Raw genomic sequence first — 14,667 nt, forward strand, 5'->3', positions numbered from 1 at the left:
ATTTTTCAAATCGGACCAGTAGTTCCTGAGATTAGCGCGTTCAATCAAACAAACAAACTCTTTAGCTTTATAATATTAGTATAGATGGCAGGAGGCAGTACAAGGAAGTAGTTCGAGTTCTACAATTATTGAGGCTGGAGAAAATCATGAGGCTGATTTGTATTCCAGGTCCTGTATAAAAAAAATATATAATTATAAATATATTATGTCCATCCGCGAAGCACGGCATGACTAAAAATGGTTGTGCGGGGAGCACAAACTTAACGTCAGCCACAAATGTACAAGTTCGTAGTTTTTTACCAAAATTTTCAATTTATTTGTTTTATAGGTTCATTTTTTTAAATATTTGACGTTAGTTTTTCTGATTTTGGTTATATTTTATATTATGAACGAACTTTTAAAATGTTGCTATTGTTAATTTTGCATGAAATTACGATAACTTTCAGAAGGCTGATTGATTGAAAAATATTACACGTAAGTGACTTAAAAAATAAATACTCTACTTTATTATAATAACATACATACATGTACACTTTTTATTTAAATAACACCCCCTAACCCCAATTATTAAATACCGTAGTCGAAGCGACGAAGGTTAGTGTTAAGCGTTGAAAAATAAGTTAGTGATCTCGGGCTAAGAATCATTAATAGAAAAAAATATGCTCAGTATTTCATAGCCCAAGTCAGGGGTCAAACGCAGGACTGCGAGATCCAAAACCATATAAATTAACTACTGGACCAATAAGGCATTCCGTTTATACATACCATGGGCGCACATTACCTAAGGCCCGTTATACCTAATATGTTTTCTGTGCTAATACCACAGAACACATATGAACAAGTATCTATAATATAAAAATGAATCGCAAAATGCGTTGGTAAGCGCTTATCTCAACAACGCCTGGACCAATTTGGCCAATTCTTTTTTTTTAATTTTCATTGAAGTTCTAGGATGGTTTTTAGGGCGAGAAAAATTCGAATAATTTTCTTTTTCCCATAAAAATGTTTTCTAAGTCAATAAACAATTTGAGCTTTATTGATATTGTATAAAGTTCACATTAATAATAATTAGAAAACGGGGTAGGGGTAGGGTAGGGGTGGAGTAGAGTATAGTAGGGTAGGGTAGGGGTAGTTGAAAGTTTACATCAAGTTTTACGCAGACGAAGTCGCGGGCGTCCGCTAGTAATACAATAAATTTATTCTGGGATATACCCAAGTGTTAAGTGTTTTTTAATAGTCGTAAGCTGACTATAACAGAAATGCTCATAAGGCCTTTATCGAAAGATCAACATCTTAATTGATTCGACATTTCTAATTATGTTCAAATGTCGCGGACAAGGCTTAGGCGTGACGTCACAAACCGTTATATGCTTAGAAGTCTTGAATAATCACCGCTCCAAGCGTGGATTATGCCGCGTCGTATTAACAAGCTCATAATGAATTACAATGGTTGAGTTTTACGTAATTCAAATGATTTTTACTATCAAATTAGTACAAGTTTGACATAAAGGCAGTTCATTTAATATTAGCAGACACCGCGTGGTTTTACCCGCGTGGTTCCCGTTGCCGTAGGAATACGGGGATAAAATATAGCCTATAGTACTCGGGGATAGTGTAGCTTCCCAACAATGAAAGAATTTTTTTGAATCGGTTCAGTAGTTTCAGAGCCTATTCAATGCAAATAAACAATCAAATCTTTCCTCTTTATATAATATTAGTATAGAGTAATCCATTTACTGTAGTAGACTGTCGGATGAGAGACGATAAAGTCAGCGAAAGCGAATTGCACTGCATCTTGGATGTTGAATTTCTTCTCACTAAAATTGTCCAAATTTGGAAAAAATATAAATTTGGGGCAACTTCCGATGAGTACGATGGATGACGAAGAGCTTCCTGCTGCGTCTTGTTATCTGAGTAAAAGTCAAAATTTATTCAATTATAACACAAATCGTAAAGCAATTAAGTTAGAATGTACTATTTAGTTCACTTTGAATAGTCATTTTCATTTTATGGTGATATTCCCATCAAGATCATGATGACGACACGCATGCGGCGTACTTCAAGGTGGTGTAGTTTTTTTAATTCTATACAAGTTAGCCCATGACTGCAGTCTCATCAGATGGTAAGTGATAATGCGATATATACGTACTTACATACGAAACGTCATCGCCGATAGGGTGGTATCTAGCCACAACCGAAGCCTCCCACCAGCCAGACCAATTAAGAAAACCTCAATCAGCTGTCAAACCTGAAACTCTTGATTGCTTGGAACTTCAAATTCCTAACACAGACGACTATGTTTAAAAACTTGATTGGTAAAAATTAAAAAAACTAGTTTTAAATTAAAAAATGTAACAATAACCTTATTTCCAAATACCGGTTCAGTTGGCCATTAACCATAATTTCGTTCGCTGCTCCCAAAGCAAACGAGCGCGAGGTCAACAATAGCGACATTATTGTGCCGATATGCAAAGTTACATCAAAATTAACTACCCACTTACAAATTATGCAAATTGCACGATACCGGTATTATAAGTGACATTCTGATAACGAAATGAGTGCTCTTCTAAGTTTTCTCTCAATATTTAAGCGAGCCTTGATAGCCCAGTGGTTATGACCTCTGCCCCCGATTCCGTAGGGTGTGGTTTCGAATCCAGTCGGGGCATGCACCTCCTCCTTTTTCAGTTGTGTGCATTTTAAGAAATTAAATATAACGTGTCTCAAAACGGTGAAGGAAAAACATCGTGAGGAAACCTGCATACCAGAGTATTTTCTTAATTTAGGGGTTAGGCCTTATTCCGCCACCCTGACCAATTGCGGATTGGCAGACTTCACACACCTAGATAATTAAGATAGGCAATTCTCAGGTATGCAGGTTTCCTCACGATGTTTTCCCTTCACCGTTTGAGACACGTGATTGTTTAATTTCTTAAAATGCATATAGCTGAAAAGTTGGAAGTGCAAGCCCCGGACCGGATTCGTACCTACGCAGGACCTACGGATCCGAATCTAAGGCAGAGGTCATACTCATTTCACAGAAGTTCAATAAGAATAAGGAATACTTTACACTCGGTAAGTGCACGCCAAGTGGTTTGTATTGATAGGGAAACGTGTGAAGCTACATTATCATGCCATCTCTGAGGCTGTGTTGTGACGCGGCTGCGTGGCTGTACCACACTGTCGAAGCGCGAAGGCTTTGTTTATTCGTTATTCAATTCAATTCAATTCAAAAACTCACCTCAGCAGTGCGAACTCGACCGTTGTGGAGGAAGGTGCCGTTTCTTGCTCCTCAAACGAAACATACATCGCGAGTTTTATAAATTTGAGTTATTGTAACACGTCAATTTAAATTCCACTTGTATTTGAATGTAAACGGTGTTGTGTTGTGTGCGAACAGAGAAGATTATTCAACTTTTTGGCGTTGTTGTAAGTTACTGTTGCTTAATTTTGACTTAAGATTTGGTAGGTAGAAGTACTTTTACCTTGTGCATAATGTTTTCTGCGTTTTTACTTTTAATTTTTTATGGTAAGGAAAATATTCGCAGGTATCTGTTTGAAGCAATTAGTGTTTTTTTTGTAATGTGGCATGAAGAAGATGAATTTGGATGACAGAAAAGGAGAAAGATGTTTTTTTTTATTTATTATTTTAAAATTAAGGTCGTTAATTAACCATATATTATACAGGTGTCCCATAATTAATGGATAAAGGGCAAATGGTAGATAAGTAGGTATATCACCTAATTAATTAATTTATAACTTTTTAAAATGATGGTACATTTCAGTTTCATACATTTTTAAAAGGACATTTTTTATAAATAGGGTAATGAAAGACAAATACCGAATAATTATTACACTCAAGGCTTCTTCTAGAAAACAAATAAAACAATGTTTATAAAAACGGTATCATAGTACATTGATAATTTAATCCGATAAGTTTAATAAAAACTTAGATCTTTAAAGTCTCAATTATAGCAGCTACAGCATAAAAAAAAAACTGAATCAAGCTGGAAAAATCTGAGAAATCCGAAAAAAATATAACTTGGTCACCCTAGGGATTCTTTCAAAACTGTTCAAATTAGTTGGAAATATGTAAGTGGTTAACGTTAACGTTAACGTTACGTTAACGTTTACGTTTTACTGAGCAGTGAACGTGAGAAGAACCCGTAAATTTTTATGTGGCATAAAGCGGGTGAAACTGCGTGACGTCTGCTAGCTTATAATAATAATTAGTCTTTTTATTGAAGAATATTATTATTCTCTCATTTAGATAATAATGTTAATTATTAAAAATAACAATGGTTGTAAGAAGTAATATAAATGTTAATACAACACACTATTAAAATTTTATATTTATATTTATTTAAGACTTAAGTGTCGTTTCAAGGCCTACTGCCTTCTGAAGAGGTACCTATCCCACCCTTTACACAACAGTCAAGCGATAGATTACACTAATTAGTAATGGGGAAATCGTAGAAGAACTAAAGCTACCGACATAGATCAAAAATGTCGCAAAGCTGAATTGGCAATTTGCGAGACACATAGACCGAACAGCCGATAGACATTGGGGTCCCAAAATGTCCCGTTTCGAAAACTGTATTGACCCCACTGTAACGATGATATCAAGTGGGTTACAACTTATACTGTTATGAATTATTTTATTACTTTGAAATTGTAGTGAAAACAAGAGTGTATCACGTGAGGCGGGGGCAAAATACATTACAATATAACTCTGTTTCAATTAAGCTACCTCGCCTTACGGCTCGGGCCCTAAAAATACCTATAGTGTTTTTCAGATAGCATGGTTACGGTGACAGTTAATTTCACGCTTAAAAGTTTGCAGCGATTCACGATGTTAGTACGTATTATGAACGTCTTATGGCAATTGTCACCGTACCAATGCTATCTGAAAAACACTAGGTATATTTAGGGCCCGAGCCGTATGGCGAGGTAGCTTAATAGAAACCGAGTTATAATATTGTAATGTATTTTGTAGGGGTCTTTTTAGAATTGTAATGTTATTGTTAGATTCGGTGTCTATTAGGTACCTATGTTTATTTGTAAATAGGAAACAAGTAAAAATTAGTACTGAGAAAAATACCTAACATACAATATACTACATACAGATATATTATATCTAAACAAGGAATCGCATTAATTATTATCTAAGAATCTGTTATTTCCGCCTGAGAAAAGCACCAACACTTATAATAATATCTACTTATTTGGTGCATTCTAGCTAGGTTGATACTGCTTAGTCACATAACAAAGGTCGATGGAAAAATATTCATGACTTAGTAGGAAGATACTAATTACTTGTGCTTTTTCTGCCAGTTTTATAATTTAAAATATTTAATTATACAAACACTGGGTCACACATCTTGGCTTTGTAATATACTGGTAGCAAGGTCGATGTACCTCGACATGCTACATCGTTAACTAAAGTTGTTTTAGAGTTCCGCAACCAAATGGTAAAACGTCAACTAATAAGACTCCACTGTCTATCCGTCCGTCTGTCACCAGGCTGTATCTCATGAACTGTGATAGTTAGATGCTAGTTGAAATGTTCACTCAATATAAGTGTTTCTGCTCTAAAAACCAAATAAAAAAAATATTTCAGGAGGCTACAGCAAAAGTGATTTTTTGTCGCTTTTATACACAACTAACTGACGCAGCGCGGTTTCACCCACGTGGTTCCCGTTTCCGTAAGAATACGAGAATGATATATATAGCCTATAGCCTTCCTCGACAAACGGTCTATCTAACACTGAAATAATTTTCAAATCGGACCAGTAGTTCCTGAGATTAGCGCGTTCAAACAAACTCTTCATCTTTGTAATATTAGTATAGGATTGTACGGAACCCTTAGTGCGCGATCCCGACACGCACTTGGCCAGTTTATATTTATTTAATCGCAAAATGCGACATAAGGCATTTTGCGATTAAATAAATCATTTGTATGTGGGCACGTAATTTAAATTAATGATTTAAACTTCAAGTTTATCAAGTTTCCATCCCTTTTTTTTCAAAGACGGCTAATTATCGTAATAAGTAATAACATAACATTGTAAACGTTTTAATACCCCCGAATATCATGAAATTATTAATTACACTCTCGATCAAGTCTCTTTTATTGCTTTAATTTGAGACCGCACTTAACACTAAAATACTCGATATTTGCAGACATTCGGTTATTCTTCTCCACTTTCACCCCCCACAACTTTTAAACGACTCAACCGATTTCCATCAAACATGTCTAAGAACACTCGTCTGTAAGTCACCTTTAATCCAAAACAAAAACTAAATTGAAATCACTTTATCCGTTCGAGAGCTATGGAGCCACGTCAAACTTATAACACCCCTCTTATTGTGTCGGGGATTAAAAAAGGCTGAAACTATAATAATATTATCAAGGGAATCCCTACATTTACTCTATAATCGTGGTATCGTATAGGTAATCACAAGATGCATTATGTAGAGAATGTTTAGCAACCACTCGACACAAAACAATCGCCATATTGTGTCTGCCGTTGCACCACGCGACCAACTTCCCAGACGTATGTAACTGGTAAACAAACTGTCATTACTATATATTATACCTACCTGCTACGGCTATATGAGAAAATCTTAAACATACTAAGACTATATTTTTCTGGTGGTAGGCATTTTCCGTGGCTAGGTTCATCGGGCAGTATTGCCAGATTTTTTTTGCAAAGTCAGGATTTAGCGGGACATCGTCAAAAATACGTATATAATCAAAAGAATAATTTGCAGAAAAGAATAATTACATACGTCTGGCAACGCTGCTATAAGGGGCAAAGACGTACAGCCACGAGATTTAGCGTTCTGGTACGAGGCTGCGTAGAAACCATCAGAGGTATTGCTAGATTATACTTGTAGGTACCTACCTATTCTAAGTAAACTCGCTTCTATCCTATACTGCATCGACACTTACAGTGAAATTCATAGAAGTTCATAGAAGTAGCACCCCCAAAAGTGTCGAATTTAAAAGGTATTTCTTTTATATTTCTTTCTTGACACACAGCGAGTGAATGATCCTCTAGGGGTGCTCCTACAACGTCTATGAAATGCACTGTTAATAACTTAACATAAGGAATAAGTACCTATTCGTGACCGGTATTGAGGATAATATTTATTTTTTAGCTTACCCTAGTCGAAAATTTTATGCAAACTGCACATCACTGCAGTAGGTACATATTTAACATACTTAATTGTTTTTTGCGTCGGACGATCGTCGGATTCGAGCAGTAAGTTACATACTAAAAGTTCCAATGGTTCCCTTTAATCAAATGGTTTTTATTAAACCATAAAACTTCAACAAAATGCTGTAATACCTAGTGACCTTGCTTATTCTTCGCCAACCTGTTCTTGCGTGCTTTCCTGTATAATTATGAAACGCTACGTCAAAGTCTAACTATCGTTTGCATTTACGTAACAGCACGATTGTCGATCCATCTCGACGCTTGGATCATTTGTGAGACTAATATTTTCAAAATTATTACAATGTTATTTATAAAGTAACTGGATTGGATATAACCTCTGCTTATGAGTCAGACGGCGTAGATTCCAATTACTTAGGTATTTTTTTTAATTCTCTACGTGTCTGTCGCTCTCAATTGGGGCTTCCTTTCTCATTTTGAGAGAAGACCTGTTCTCAACAGTGGATCGAATCATCATCCATCATCATTATCAGTCAATGAATGGCCACTGCTAGACATTAGGTCTCTTGCATGGACTTCCCACAACGGCCTATTTTTGTTGTTACACTCCCATGCCTCGGAGAACACTTTGAGCAGTCGGCCCCAGTAATATCATTAATATCTGATAGCGGTTTCGCCTACAATTTCATATAGGCAAAAATATCTGTCAGCAATTCAGATAAATACACATACATTTATTTTGATGCATTAGTCAATTGCAGTCAAATCCTAATCACATGTCACGTCACCCGAGTAATTTGTCTTGATGCAATATTCTGTAGATTGAGGTTACCTTATAGATAAAAATTACATTGCCAGCAAGTTCTTACACTTATTTTGATGAAATATCAGTCGCAAGCCTCGTGTCACCAGAATAATTTATTCGGATGCAGTATTTCAAAGATTGAGGACATTATTTATTGACAAAAAATGTTAAGTCAGCAAAACCTAAAATATCTAGGTACTACCTAGATATTTAATGACGAAACAGCAGTCGTCAGTCGAAAATGCTAGTCTCATGTCACATATATATTTTTTCCTAATGCTTGAATAATGCCTTAGACACTGAATTAATCTTTTTTTTGCAAAACATTTACCATAATATATTCTACTCGTAAATAAGATTCCTATTCCCCCAAATAGTCGGTGGCCGGCGACAAAGACTGTTAGGAGCAGCGTGCCTGATATTTTTTTGCCAAGTATTTAGGAACTTTTTGAATGAAAAAAGCGGGATTCTTTCGTCGAAAGCGGGACATCGTAAAACAAGATAACCATAGACATTTTAATCAAAAATATGAAATCTTAAATCAAATAGACAACGTTAAATAGACAGAAATCACCTGGACCTGCCCCGCGACGGACATTTAATTTTGATATAAAATCCCGGGAGGTCTCGTCAAAATCGAGACGTCTGGCAACACTGGTTAGGAGTGGGTACGACAATATTCCAGCGGACGGGGATCATGGAGAGATTATAATTTTTTTATCCAAAAAGAATTTCAAGGGCTTTATTCATAGACAAAAAATGTCATTAAACTTATTTAGATGCAATATCAGTCGTCAGTGCAATCTGCAAGCCCCACGTCAGTACACAATGTCACCGGCATGGGGCTCGTATCTGGGTCGCGCGACTGGTTCGTTGATCTGATGTAACTCATAAACCTGTTTGACATTTGCATTCATATCATAGCGAATATGTGCGGCTGAATTATCGAAATCATTTATTAGGATAATGCTAACATACCTACACATTCACATTATAACTAGGGTTGCCAACCGTACTATATTATATAGTACTAGCGGACGCCCGCGACTTCGTTCGCGTAAAATTTTAGAAATCCCTCGGAAACCATGGATTTTTCCGGGATGAAAAGCCTATGTGTTAATCCAGAATAAAATATATTTCCATTCCAAATTTCATCCAAATCGCTTTAGCAGCCGCAGCGTAAAGGAGGAACAAACATACACACACACACACAAACTTTCGTCTTTAAAATATTAGTGTGATAGCGGTCATGCTTTCGCTTTCGCTTTTACTTATGTACACATCTTCCCTACCTCTACCTTACCCTACTCCCTACCTAAACTTACCCAACCCTACTGTGCCCCTACTTTTCCCTTACCCTACCGCTAACCCTAACCCTACCCTACCCCTGCCTTACCTCTACCCTACCCTTACCCTACCCCTACCTTACCCGTACCCTACCCGTACTCTACCCTACCCGTACCCTACCCTACTCGTACCCTACCCCTTCCCTATCGTACCCCTACTTCTACCCTACCCCTACACTACCCCTACCCTACCCTAACCTACTCGTACCCTACACCTTCCCTACCTTACCCCTACCCTTCCCCTACCTTTAGCAAAATCGGTCCTGCCCTTTGAGCGTGGTGCGATGACTAAAGGACTATTTCCCAAGAAACTAAAGTGGGATAATCTCTGGATCTACTGGACCGATTTGGAAAATTGTTTTTAAATAGAAAGCTACGTTATTTGCGAGTGTCATAGGCTATGTTTGATCCCCATATTCACACGGGAACGGGAACTATGTAATTGAAAGCGCGGGGCGTCATGTAGCGGAATTTCTGCGTCTTTTAGAAATTTTGTATTATCTCCGAAACTATTTAAGTAATTAACATACTGTAAAAGGCAAATCTTATCTCCATAATATCCTTGTGATTATTAAATCATTTATTTTAATAAGGATTAAAGTTTAGTTGTATAAATAATGACGTAAACCTAAGTATATAAAATTAATAATTTTTAAAACACAAAAGGTACTATATCTGCTAATATATAGAAGATAGATATATGGTGTCGCGGACTTTTTTGTAGAACTTTTAAAGATACATAAAGTCTCCATACATTGATTTCAATTTTACACAATAGTTAAGGCAGCGCATGCGAATAAGTCTGTTTAAGAGGATTTTCAGTCCGACCTGTATGACAAAAACTGTGATAACTCGGCTAATATATATGATATCAATATAAAATATAGCCTATAGCACTCCCCGATAATGTAGCATTCTACTGGTGAAAGAATTTTTAAAATCGGACCAGTAGTTCCGAAGATTACCCCATTTAAAAAATGTGACAAACTTACAAACTTACAAACTTTACCTCTTTATAATATTAGTATAGATTCTACTATATTTGGGGTCTGCTATATTACCTAGCTGACGTCGCGGGGATTTACCCGCGTGGTTTCCGTTCCCGTGGGAATATAGGGATAATATATAGCCCATAGCCTTCCTTGATAAATGGGCTATCTAACAGTGAAAGAATTTTTGAAATCGGACCTGTAGTTCCTGATATTATCGCGTTCAATCAAACAAACAAACTCTTCAGCTTTATAATATAAATTAATATAAGCTTAATTTTCAACACAGAAATCTTTATTTTGAAAATATATAAACAGTATTTTTGACTAGATGCAATAGCGTATAATCGAGTTTCGTTTTAAGCAAACGATTAAAATCCGAGCTTTAGGTTTTCAATAATTTATAAATTGCACGTGAAAATATGACACAACAACTACAAAAAATACAACAAATCCAAACAAATATAGTTTTTATATAGTTTTTATGAAAATAAACGTATATTTTTCTGTTATTCCGAAAAATACCATATTTTCTTGAAGCGATTTTTTTATAGCTAAATCTGAAAAATACTACCCATCCAGGCTCAGCCCCGTCCCGCTTTATATACGCCTATGTTCTCTTCCAAGACATTTTCTATAGACATTCCTAGCCCAAATATGTATATATTATGTATCTTTTGCCCATAGTTGGGAAGTTAGTGGTGTTGTACTGAATCAAACATTATCTCCATGAACCGCCAACCTGCATTGAAACAGCGTGGTGGTCTATAGACCCTAGATTCACCTCGCTGTATGCTTTATAGGAATGTATAAAGAGGGTGGCCTGACCTTGTATTTGGAGATGAAGACCTATGTAGGTTTAGTGATGGTCAGGTAGCTGCTTTTCACTTATATTTATTGAAATTGAAGAGTGAACTGAGAACGGAAAGGGCATGCGAGACCTTTGTCGATATTAGAAACGAGGAAGTAAACAATAATTTATTTCATACATGCTATGGCATAATAGTCTATAGACAGGGTAAATTAAAATTTATAGTTCTTGATTACCTATTAATTATTTATGGATATTCTGCCACTTTGGCATGATTAATCAATGGATATTAATTTTATGATAAATTACAAGTTGTAAGTATTTATTTTTTTATCATTTATACAAGGTAACTATATACCTACTTAACTGTATTTACGTCTGCGAGTAGTTTAATATAGTAGTTTAGTTTTTACTATTATGATGAAATATGACAATGACAAATATTTTAAGCAAGGATAATCACAACAATCTCAGGGGCATGAGAACAAAATGTCACAAAGACTCAGATAAATAACATTTATTTTTACAGTACTTCAAGGAGAAAACAAAAATAACTTACATATTATAAAACATAAATATTTTAATGGTGCTAATTTAAATCGATTAAATACAGCAGTTTACATTTATTTCACTTTCAACTTACATTTTTGAAACCTTCTTGGACAAAAATATTAAATAACGCAAGTCAAGTAAAGCAAAACTTTATTTTTAACCGACTTCCAAAAAGGAGGAGGTTCTACGTTCGGCTGTATGTATGTTTTTTTTTTTTTTTTTATGTATGTCCAGCGATAATTCCGTCATTTGTGGACCGATTTTGAAAATTCTTTTTTTGTTTTGAAGGGTTTGATTCCAGGGTGGTCCCATTTTTTTCATGTCAGGATCTGATGATGGCATCCTGGAGAAATCGAGGGGAACTTTCGAAAATCGTAGGGACGGCTAGTGCGTTTGTTAGTGTTTCCATAAGGTATTTAAAACCACTACAATTTTATGAAGGTCTGGAGTTGGTCTGATGATGAAGCCGAAAAACAGACGATGGAACTCGTCAACGATTTACAGCAGGTATCTTTTGTTTGGGCTTGATTTATTTGTATTGATGAGAACTTTCCACCTAGATGAGTTGTGACTGTATTAAGGGTCTGATGATGAAGACGAAGGACAGTTAAGAGAACTCTTCAACGGTTCACAGTAGCTACCTTATGTTTGGACTTGATAAATTTGTATTGATGAGAACTTTCCACCTAGATGGGTTGTGACTGTATTAGAGGTCTGGTGGTGAAGACGAAGGATAGTTAAGGGAACTCCTCGACGGTTCACAGTAGCTACCTTGTGTTTTGACTTGATAATTTTGTATTGATGAGAACTTTCCACCTGGATAGGTAGTGACTGTATTAGGGGTCTGGTGACGAAGATGAAGGAGAGTTAGGGGAACTCCTCGACGGTTCACAGTAGCAACCTTGTGGTTGGACTTGATAAATTTTATGTTGATGAGAACTTTCCAACCATATGGATTGTGTAGTAGGTGTGCTAACACTAAAAATTAAAAAATAAAAATTTTAATAAAAAAAATTCAACCGACTTCCAACTTAAAAATTAGCCTAAACTAAAAAGCAAAAAATAACATCTTACCTACGTGCTACCTTCTGATCAGTTTGAAGGCGGTGCCAATCCAGTGTCATGTTTTAATTAAAGCCGTTTCTGAAAGAACCACAGAAATTTTGTAATTTAAAAGGCTTAAATTAAAACATCACTGGCTTGGCACCGCCTTCAAACTGATCAGAAGGTAGCACGTAGGTAAGATGTTATTTTTTGCTTTTTAGTTTAGGCTAATTTTTAAGTTGGAAGTCGGTTGAATTTTTTTTATTAAAATTTTTATCTTAATAAGTATACAGGTCACTCGGGAGTATTTCCCACAATTCTAGGGTTATATTCTTTAACAAAAGTTACCTAATTCGTTCGTTCAAGGAATATATTGTGTTCTACTCGTAAGATGAATATTTTCGGAGTAAATATTATTTCTTTTGTATAAAAGTTCTTAAAATATGTCCCATATACGCATCCTTATAACAATGACGTACCTATTTATATTTTAAAATGCGACGTTGTCCGTTGCTACCTAAAGGCGTCTGTTACATGGATAGTCGGTATTATTTGAATTACTTTGTATGAAAAGATAATATTTTTTTTAAGTTAATAAAATATTAGTTATGCAGTTATAAATGGTATCGTTTAATACCTTGAAGTTATGGGAAATACTCCCGAGCACCCTGTATATTATGTAGGTTCATATGAAAGTAAGAGGGGGAGCCTAGAAAGATAACGATGAGGATATTATCATCCTCATAGCGTTGGTCGATCTCCCATTATGCTGACCGACGGTTACAGGGAGCCTAGATAATGATGATGATATTATATCACAATCATCATCAGATAATGATGATTATTATTATAACATCATCATCAACGCCGTGATGAATTTTGACGACCTCTGTGGCGCAGTGGTATACGCGGTGGATTTACAAGACGGAGGTCCTGGGTTCGATCCCCAGCTGGGCCGATTGAGATTTTCTTAATTGGTCCAGGTCTGGCTGGTGGGAGGCTTCGGCCGTGGCTAGTTACCACCCTACCGGCAAAGACGAACCGCCAAGCGATTTAGCGTTCCGGTACGATGCCGTGTAGAAACCGAAAGGGGTGTGAATTTTCATCCTCCTCCTTTCAAGTTAGCCCGCTTCCATCTAAGACTACATCATCACTTACCATCAGGTGAGATTGTAGTCAAGGGCTAACTAGTAAACAATAAAAAAAATAAAAAAAAAACGCTATACCTACTTTTCAATCTCCGCACTTCACTCGACTCTTCGAACATAAATTACGCGTTTAGTGAAAATTACAAACAGACATTCCAATTTTATCTATAAGTAATATTATAAATGCGAAAGTAAGTCTGTCTGTCTGTCTGTTACCTTTTCACGGCTAAACGCCTGAACCGATCAAGATGAATTTTGGTATTATAATAAATGGGACAGAACGTAGGTTACTTTTTATCACTAAAATATTAAGAGAAGGGAGTGAGATAGGGGTTGAAAGTTTGTATGGAAAGTTGTCCATTTTCATAGTTACGTTTTTAAAAAATTGTTCATAAATCTTAAAAAATACGAAATATAATGTGATTCAATGATAAAATTCGACCCTTGAAGTTGTGAAATATAATAAAATAATAATAATAGAATTTATTCCAAAGATGTAACATATTAGTATACTATTTTCAATATATAATATATATAATATTTACAAATATAGGTTGTAAGTTTACATTGATTTCCACGTAGATGAAGTCGCGGGCGTCCGCTAGTTTTGTATATAAATTCAAATGTAATCAAATACATCAAGGCAGCTAGACAATCGTTGTCATTTAATATTGCAAACACTTTTACTTGCATTGTCACTCGAGTCTAACCGCAATATAAATCTTACCACCTTACCACAAAACTCTTACTTTCCTCATCATCGCCCTACCCTTATTTTACCCTATTAACCTAAG

General features: G+C 35.8%; 1 protein-coding gene across 1 annotated transcript in view; it reads left to right on the forward strand.

The window, feature by feature from the left end:
- Positions 1–3,244: 3,244 nt before the first annotated feature.
- LOC112055070 (uncharacterized) overlaps positions 3,245–14,667 on the forward strand; it is a 76,842-nt gene continuing 65,419 nt past the window's right edge. Inside the window, exon 1 of the mRNA XM_024095059.2 lies at positions 3,245–3,426. The gene's annotated coding sequence lies outside the window, so the exon portion shown is untranslated. The remainder of the gene's footprint in view (positions 3,427–14,667) is intronic.

Source organism: Bicyclus anynana, chromosome 23 (genome assembly GCF_947172395.1).
Source record: "Bicyclus anynana chromosome 23, ilBicAnyn1.1, whole genome shotgun sequence".
NCBI classification, from domain to species: domain Eukaryota; kingdom Metazoa; phylum Arthropoda; class Insecta; order Lepidoptera; family Nymphalidae; genus Bicyclus; species Bicyclus anynana.